A 7,458-nucleotide genomic window follows, 5' to 3' on the forward strand; every position below is an offset into this window, starting at 1 on the left:
TTGCTAAGGCCGGCGGTGGCGGCGGCGCTATCTGCATCTTTTCCTTCTTGAAGGCATCACCGTGGAGAAGTTCAAGGCCACTCTCTGCTACCTTCGAGGGAAACCCTAAATCGGATGATCGGATGCGGCGGCGCTCTAGTGCCTCTCCCTCCTTTGGGGCGTCATTCTTGAAGGTACACACGTGATCGAAAGACTAGAGGACGGATTCTTTGGTGGAGCGGTGCTTCATCTCACTCATTGATGGCGGCGGATCTCAGCGGCATGACGCTGTGGTGACTCGGTGTCCGATGCACCGGAGATGGATTCGCGCAGGAGGGTTACGCGGTCTGGCGTCGTGGTGGCGTCGACGACAGCTAGACCAGGCAAGGTAGATGCAACAATACAGTTCTGAAGATGGATTGGTGGCAGGTGGTTGCGGCGGCCTCATACCTGGCAGGCGTCCTGGTTGAGGAGTGCGCCGGACCGGTGGGTTCCCCATACCCGACAGGCGTCCTGGATGGGACCTCAAGTCTTAGATGGTAGGTTTAGCTGCGAGTCTGTTTGATATTAGGCTCAGACTATCAGCATCCTTTCATCAATTGGATAGGAGCAGCGACAGATGTTGCCTCGACGGTGGCTTTAGTCTTACTATTGTATTACTTTGTAAGATCTTGTGTAAACAATTAATAAAATGGTTGCATGCATCGTCCAGATGCAGAGGGCGGAGGTCTTCCTCCATTTCTAAAAAAAAATCAATACATTATGCAGATTATGCGTGTGTGTTTTCTCTGATGCTTCATTTTTCTAAGTTCATTTATTTCCTGTTTTGTTAATTTTCTGAACCCCTTTCATTTGCATAGTTCCTGGATTGAGATTCCAAACGATTTTAAAAAGAGACTATCTAAGTCTCATTTGGATGTGATATAATTATGTCACATCTAAATGATTCTGTAGGCAAATTCATTGTCTCTGTTGTGGCTGGGCTTTGTTTGTTGTTGCACAAAACAAAAGCTGTTCACAGGCTGGAGTTTGGACCACTAGTAAAAGGTTTGTAGTGATAAAAAAAAACTAGCTAAAGTCTTGTAAAAGGTCTGAACATTTTTTTTTGGTAGTTGTACGTTGGCCCTTTTTGAGCTGCTCGTTGTTTTCTTTTCATAGCACATCATGATGTTGTTAACTTGTTATCCTATAAAAAAAGAGACATCGAACACGTGTGTTGTGTACGGGATAAAAAAATCATACATTATAATATTCATGAAAGTAAAAAAGGTTTGCAAATTTAAAAATTGCTCCGCTAACTTAATCTGCATTATGTATTTAAAAAATATTCATCATGACACTAAAAAATTGCTCAAGATTATTGCTAATTAAATGTGCACCATGTATTTAAAAAGTATTCATCATGATATTAAAAATTGCTCAAGATATCTAGAAAATGTGCATCGTGTATTTCAAAATGTCAACTTGTATTTTCAATTCTTCACCGAATATTTAAAAATGTCCTCACACATTTACAAGTTTTAATGTTATTTAAAACATGTTTATCGCTTACTTTGAAAATGTTGAACAAGCATTTAAATTGTTTATCATTGTTGAAAAGTCATCACTTACTTAAAAATGTTTTACACGTATTAATAACTGCCAGCATGTATTAAAAATTACATTTGGCAAGCATTTAAAATATGGTCAATGTTGTTTAATAAAGTTTATCATGTATCAAAAAACAGTTGAATTGACCGCATTAGCAGATGCAGTCGCATTGTATCCCTTGCAACTATATATTATGTGTGTCGTGTTGTAATTTTAGGCGGGGTGCGACCCTTGCAGTTGCATGTGGAAGGGTGGGCATGCAACTTAGACATGGTGTTTTTTACAGAAATGCCCTAAAAAAAGACCTTTTTCCTGTGGCGTCATCTTAGTATGTTAATCTCCTGCGGCAAAAAAAAGGACAAGGAAATGGCAAACAAAAGGCACCACCTCCACCCTCCCCTATGGGCTATCACTGTCTAACTCAAACTCGTTTGCACACACCCACCCCCTAGTTGGGACCGCGTCGTATCCTTTAACTGTTGAAGAATTTTTAAAAAAGTGGAAAAAGGAAATCGAAATAAACAACAAGAGAGAAAAGGTGCTATCTGTTAAAAAAATTACTGCTGATAGTGTTTTTTTCCAACAAAAGTACCAAAAAGATGAAATGGTGCTGGTAGTTCGCAAAAAACGCGTTAGCATTGTCGTTCAAAACTGTTTTTTTTGTAGCCCCCCTCCCCAAAAATGAAAAACAAACTAATCTCAATTCCTGTCAATGGTGGGCATGCAACTGGGTCGAGGCGGGGAACATTCGTGTCGAGGTTGGACATGCAACTATGTTGGGGTGAGCGGCAAGTTGCTTGTCAAGGGTCAACATGCAACTATGCACGCGGTTCTCACCCTGACCCGACTCTGGGAAAACGAGCGATTAGGCAGTTCCCACTCAGCCTTGGCCCAAACTGCGTTGAGGTTCGTGCGAGCCAGGATTTGGGTGCAGCCCAAGCAACCAAACGGCCTGAAACTGCACCCCACAGGCTTGGCTGAGTGAAATGCAGCTAACCAAATAGGCCATAGGGTTCACTAGGTTTCCTTTGCCAAGTTTTTTCTATTTTTTCTATTTTTTCCAAATTTCTTTGTTTCCTCACTATTTTCTCCACTTTTCTGTTTTAATTTATTTTCACGAGATGTCTTCGTTTCTTTCTTAGTTTTCACTAGTTTTTTTCCTTTGTTTTTTTCGCAGTTCTTTTGTTTCTTCCTTGGTTTTCACTAGTTTTTTTCTTGCATTTTTCAGTTTTGTTCATTTTTCTTTTTTGTTTCTTTGTTTACTTTATATGTTTTAGTGCAGGTCTACTTTTCAGTACACAATGTACCTTTTCAGTGTGCACGTGGAATATTTTATTGATACACATTAAACATTTTTCAAATACATGATATACTCCCTCCGTTCCTAAATGTAAGTCTTTGTAGAGATTCCACTGGATGAACTATATACAGAGCAAAATGAATGAATACACTTAAAATGCATCTATATACATCCGTATGTAGTTCATAGTAGAATCTCTACAAAGACTTACATTTAGGAATGGAGGGAGTACATTTTTTCATACATGTTTTAAACATTTTTTTGATTACATAGTCAACATTTTTTTAAATACATGCTTAATATTTCTGATGGTGTTAAATATTTTTTAAAGTACATGAAAATCATTTACATTGTATAAATTTTTTTTTAATGCTACAGACATTTTTCAGAAATTTTAGAATAAGATGTCAAGCGAACTTTTTATTGGTACTAACATTTTTATACTACAAAAACATTTTCTTACAATCTACAGTTTGTTTTTCAAAATAATTATATTCATTTTTTATGAAACCCGGGAATATTTTTCATATCTGTAACATTTTTTAAGGTACCATCATTTTTCAGTTGTGCTAAAGTTTTTGTACCGTGTTAACCTTTTTCAAATTCACGGTTTTATAGACTATTATTTCAACTGAAGTTTTAAAAATATATTCATTAAAAAGAAAAAAAAATGGCATGACATCATGGCAATATCCGCATGGCCAACCCACCTCTCGCGCACGGATGGATGAAGGCGACAGAGTTCGGGAGTGCTCCTGAACTGGGATGGCCCATGTACGGAATCGCTTGAGACGATGCTGCAGTTTGTTTTGCGTCAAGCGAGACATAGATGTGCCGTGTGTATTTCAGTGCGTGCCTGTGTCTCGCTAATAGCGAGACATAGTTTAGCCTCGCCAGGGAGAGCTCGAGATTGGGCCAGCCCGGCGTGGGTGAGTCCACAGGCCATAACCCCAAGTTTTTTTCACATATTTTTTGGTTTATTATTTTAACTTCTGTTTATACTTCCAACTATTCGAAATATATCTATTACAAAAACACTTTACATAAAACATTTAGAAAAATTAATGAAGTATTTCAAAATTGTTAAATGTGTATAGAAAAAATGTTTCTCTTTTATACGAAAAATATAAAATGTGTATGAAAAGAGTTGATCATGTATTTCAAATTGTTAAACACGTATTTTTATGTATGAAAATTTTAATTCAATTTTTTAGAAGTTAAATGTGTATAGAAAAAAATATTTATCATGTATATGAAAATGTATAAAAATAAAATACAATGTGTATTGAAAAAATGTTGATCATGTATATATAAAATATTAAACATGTACCAAAAATATTTTTGATGTATAAGATAAATATACATTGTGTATGCAAAAAAGGAGACATAAATATGTATTAAAAGATGTTGATGATCTATTAAAAATAAATAAATTTGTGTATAAATTTCCTGGTGTTTGCAAAATTGGTAGAATGTCTATGAAAAAAATTTGAACAAAAAATATAAATTTTAAAAGAAATCAGATCTTTCTTAAGAAAGATATTCAGCATGTACAAAAAAATGTTTCATGTACTTGAAGAAATGTTAAATGTGCATAAAAATGTTGTTGTTTTGTAAAAAAATAGAATGAAAAAACCTAACAAAAACAAAAAGGTGAAAACAAAGAAAATTAATGAGACCCGAGAAAGAACAAAGGAAATGAAAGAAATGGAATACCAGAGAAAATCGAGAAAGAAACAGAATACTCGAAGTATAGCAAAAACAAACAAAGAAAAGAAAAAATAGTGAAAATCAAGAATGAAACAAAGAAACCGAAGAAATCATAAAAAAGTAGTAAAACAGGAGAAAGAAACGAAGAAAACCAATGAAAAAGAACGAGAACAAAAAACCAAATAATATTGTGAAGAAACCAAGAAAGCAAAAGAAAAAAAAGAAAAAAGAACAAGCAAAAAGAAAAAACCAAAAGAAAACTGGACTTGACCATCAATATCCTACAAGCCGAGCAAGGCGAGTGAGTGGTTGAGCCTATAGCGCGAGCGGGGTAGGGATGAGAAGAACTGGGTCAGCCCTGTTAAAACTCAAAGCGAAAACTCTTCAGGCGAGCGTACGATATGTCTCGCTATAAGCGGGATATAGTCGCAGTGCATGTTGGTAGGCATGGGCAAGCCAACGTACCTGCAGAAGGGCCAGGATCCCATTTTCGGTGTCGGAGTGCTCAAGGCCAACAATGCTTGCTAGGTGCGGCAACGTAAGGCCATAACACCCAAATTTACATTGCCGAATTCAGGGGCATGGTGGTGCTCATAGTCACCACAGTGCAGCTGATGTTGTGCTCCTGGGGCCTTAGGTGGATGTAAATGCTGACATCCATAGCTTCTTCTTCGACGTCATCTCCCGGGTCTGTTTCGGAGAAAACCACTCTAGGGAAGGAAGATCTTCCTCCAGCTCAGGGTGCCATCCGAGCCTAGCATCATCTTCACCATCCCTCGCTGAGGTATCTGCCGACGATGAAGAACTAGAGGATCTGTAGGATCACGCAGGAGATGCAGTCCCTGAGATTGCGAGGGGGCGTCGGGCAATGATGGGGCATTCGTTAGGGTCCGACTTCCCGGGGTCCATCATCGACAACAGTGGCTAAATAGAAAAATAGATGCAATGTGGTGAAGTGGGGGGTGGTAGTGTTGACGCTATGTTCTGCATATCACAAATTTGTAATTTATTTAGGTATGCAAATTTAGTGAGACCTTATTTAAGATGGGTTCTAGGCCACCGCACCTATTGCCATGGCCTAGGGCAGGCCCTAAGGGGACGCTACAGTTATTCTGGTCGTCCCTGTTTGTGGTGCGGGAGAAATTCCATGACATTCATCTGGGCGAGCTGCTCGTGCCCAAGGGCACCTACCTCTTTGTGCCAGTGTCCACCATGCACCACGATGTCTCTTCTTGGGGCCCAACGGTGAACCGGTTTGACCCAGTCCGGTTCAAGAATAGCGAGGCGGCGGCGTGCAAGAATGTGCAGGCGGTGTCCATGTCGTTCGGCCTCGTCCCGCGATCCTGCCTTGGCTAGAACCTTGCGATCTTCAAGGTTAAGACTGTGACGCCCGGATAGTTACGCTACAGTAATCCCCACTAATGATGCCACGTCACCTCGGTTACTGTGGATAAACTCGCGTTAGTTCGGAACCTAGTTCGAATTTCAAATTCAAAATCGAGCAAACAATAAAAGTTTTCAAATATTAAAACTAAAATGTTCGGAGTGAACCAAATAATGCATAGGTAATTATGGTGGAGGAACCACACTTTTATAAAATGTTTAATTAATCTAAAATGAATAAAACAGTAGCAAAACCGATATTTAAATGTTTTTATAAATAAATAAAATACTAAACTAAATTGTTTTGGGATAAAACCTTTTGTGGCAGTGGTTTCATGGTATTACTAATTTAGGGATCATTTTAATATTAAGTAAAAAGTAAACTTAAAAGAAAGTAAAATAAAAACAAAAAGAAAATAAATAAAAAGAAAAGAAAACTAACAAAAAAAAAGGGAAAAGAAAACCCCCCCAGGCCAACTGGGCCTGGTCCCAACCAGTGGCCTGCCAGGCCGGCCCACTCCCTCCCCTGGCCTATAAGCCCCTAGGGGCACCAAACCCTAACCTACCCACTCCCCGATCCCCACTCCCCCCACTCTCCCCTCACTCCCCCGATCTGGATCGAGATCGGGGCGACCACGCCACCGCCCCGGATCGCCGTCGCCTCCTCGCCCCCCCCCACCTCGCCGGCGGCCCCCGCCGCCCCACCGCCGCCCGGACCCCCCCCCTCATCCTCCTCTCCACCGTCCGGGGTCCCCTCCTCCCCTCCCTCGCCCCCAAGCACGAGCAACCGCCGCCGCGGGTCGATCCCGACCCCCTCCGCCTCCCCGACGCCGGCGAGCTCGCCCCCGCCCGCCTCCTCGCCGGTCGTCACCGCCCTCCACCAAGCCCGCTCGCATAGACCCGGCGCGCCCCGATGTGAGCTCGCCCCCTCCCCCTCCGTCGTTCCCCTCTCTCCCCCCTCCCGAACGACGCCGCGCCCGGAGCCCCGTCGCCGGCTCCGCCCCGGCTCCGGCCACCCGCGGCCATGCCGCCTTCCCCCCGTGCCCTCTCCTTCCTCCCTCGCCGAACGGCGCCCTCGTTCCCCCCCTCCCGGCTCACCGCGCCCCGGTTTTCCCCCTCCCCTGCATGTTCTTCCCCGGCCACGCCCGGTACGTGCTCGCCGCGCACTGGCCGTGCGCGCGCACGCGCCTGCGCCCCGGCCACCGTCGCCGTTGGTCACTACGCCCGGCTCCATGGCGCCCCTGTTCTCCCCGCTCCGCCCTGTGCGTCGTCTCCGGCCGCCACACACGGCCTCGGCAAGCCCCGACCCTCCTCCTGTCATGCTGCCGCGGCTCCGCCGCCCCCAACCGCGCTGCTGGCCCGCGCCGCGGCCAACCCCTCTCCGTCGACGCCCTGGCTCCGGCCACTCCGGCCGCCGCGGCCGGCGACTCCCCTGGCCGGCGACCTGCGGCGCTGGGTCAGGGGCTCGACCCGCTAACGGGCGCCCCGTAGCCCCC

Source organism: Triticum aestivum, chromosome 1B (assembly GCF_018294505.1).
Source record: "Triticum aestivum cultivar Chinese Spring chromosome 1B, IWGSC CS RefSeq v2.1, whole genome shotgun sequence".
NCBI lineage: Eukaryota > Viridiplantae > Streptophyta > Magnoliopsida > Poales > Poaceae > Triticum > Triticum aestivum.